General features: G+C 50.7%; 1 protein-coding gene across 2 annotated transcripts in view; it reads left to right on the top strand.

Moving 5' to 3' along the window:
- The first annotated feature begins 1,871 nt into the window (after nucleotides 1–1,871).
- ZNF507 (zinc finger protein 507) overlaps nucleotides 1,872–2,134 on the top strand; it is a 48,259-nt gene continuing 47,996 nt past the window's right edge. For both annotated transcript variants that reach the window (XM_019505623.1, XM_019505622.1), the window contains exon 1: nucleotides 1,872–2,028. The gene's annotated coding sequence lies outside the window, so the exon portion shown is untranslated. The remainder of the gene's footprint in view (nucleotides 2,029–2,134) is intronic.

Raw genomic sequence — 2,134 nt, 5'->3', positions numbered from 1 at the left:
GGACCAGGACCATATCAGTACAGTGCTACAAATCACAGGGTCAAGAAGGTATAGAACCTCATGCAATTAACCACAGTATCCAATGTGGATGCAGTCAAGAGTGTACTCCACACCCAAGGGCTGGTCACTACAGTTAACTCTACAGTGAAAGAAACTGTCACATAACACTAGATCATTATAATGTCTTCAGTAGCCATGCCTACAGAGACATTGCAGAGTCCTATATTACATTCTCAACAATATTCATGTTAAGTAAAAGAAACTGGAGTTCTGGACAAGACTATTTCATTTTAGCATTGACTATGTGCTAATATTACTGTGACTCAAGTGCGCTCTTTTTCTGGATAATAAGGAACAGATAGATTCATTTTTAATTCATTCAGTCTGTGACATTGGGAGTATCATGGAAACTTGGTAGCTTTCTGTGATCCTGCTCTAGAAGTTGCATGTCTGGGGTAAGAAGCATCTCAAATGGGCATTGCAAGGTAGGCAAGACTAGAGCTGGACTTTGTACAATGATATAACAACAATCAGCCATTTTGGTTTTCTTTTTGAACTGTTACTACCATACTTACTGATTTATTCCTAATAATAAAAGCAACTGACGTCCCAGTCACGTGAGTTTGTACACTCAAGCCTACCACATGAAGTTAAAACGTTGGCTACGATGACAACTCTGAAGGCAGTTTACAGCCATGTGAAAGTTATGCAGAAGTCATAAGCACACCCTGAGGAAAATCAGGAGAAAACACCAACTTTCTGGATCACACCTATATCCCAATGCCTGCAATAACCCACTACCACTTGCTGGTTGCCATCTCACGTCATCAAATACTTCTGGTTTCACTTAATGCTTGTTTCACTTAAAGGCTTGGTTTTTCAGGAACCAATTAAGAGCGCTAAGCAGGGGTTGCCTGTACCTGATTTCACTTAGCACTCAGCAAGTTTCAGTATAACGCTCACAGTCACTTGCAGTTGCAAGTCAAATGACACAAGATCATCTGCAGTCGCCATCTCGGGTCATCAGATACTTTTGGTTTCACTTACTGCTCAGTTGCCATTGATAGTGACTTGCCGTAAAAACACTTGCAGTCACCATCTTGGTTTCACTTACTGCTCCTTTCACTGAACGCTCAGTTTTTCAGGAACCAACGAAGAGCATTAAGCTGGGGTTGCCTGTATTTCAGTTGGTCAAATAAAAGATATGCCATTTACCCAAAGAACCTCGTCACCTTTATTGTCTCCCACAAAGGGCTCAAGCTGCCTCTCAGAAAATGCACCCGTGGGCATGAGTGACTGGACAGTCAGTGACTAGGGGGAGTCCCCCTGCTCCCAATCCTGCAGGCTGGGGGGGTGCATGTCTCATCCTGCTGACCGGGGAGGGGGTCCCTGGGGCAACTGATTCTGCTGATCCTGCCGACCCACAACTGGCAGCAGCGTTGGCACTTCCAGGTTGGGGGCACCGGCTGCAGAGGGACTGCTCCCCGGTCGGCGCTTTCAGGGGGGGCACCAGCGCTCCCGGCTGCCGGGAACACTGGCTGACAGAGGGTGCACCAGCGCTCTCACGGGGTGCACGTGCACCCCCTACACATCGCCACTGCCCATGGGACATTTCAGCTGCAGGAAGGGGACATGCCCCTGCCTTCCTGGGCTCAGCACCTCGGTGGGTTTGCTCGGGAACCAGAAAGGTGAGAACCGTGTTATGCCAGCAAGCACACCACAGACTCCCGGAGCATCTCTGAAGAAGCCGCCAACCTCTGCCGCCAGGCAGTCCGGAAGGGGAGGGGGCGGGGCTCCACGGTCTCCATGGTGACGGGCAAGAGGAGCGGGGCTCTCACACTCGCCAGTCACCTGATCCCTGCCGATGTCACGTGACCCGGTCCCATCGCCGCCATCTTGAAGCGGCGACCCGAAAAGAAAAAAAAAAAAAAAAAAAAAAAGGAAAAGAAAAAAGAAAAAAATCGGGAGCGAGGAGGAAGAGGAAGAAGCGCAAGCCCAAGCCCCGCGGGAGGAGGAGGCGGCCCGCAGGTACCACCGCCCGGCGTGCGATGCGTGCCCCCGCCCCGGGGCCGCGGCTCCTCTGGGAGGCGGCTTGGGGCCGCCGCCGCCGCCTGTTGCTCGGGCGGAAACAGCC

This window comes from Gavialis gangeticus, unplaced genomic scaffold (assembly GCF_001723915.1).
Source record: "Gavialis gangeticus isolate Ggan-Ray unplaced genomic scaffold, GavGan_comp1, whole genome shotgun sequence".
Lineage (NCBI taxonomy): Eukaryota > Metazoa > Chordata > Crocodylia > Gavialidae > Gavialis > Gavialis gangeticus.
The sequence above is the reverse complement of the archived record's forward strand: the minus strand, read 5'-3'. Positions and strand labels throughout refer to the sequence as shown.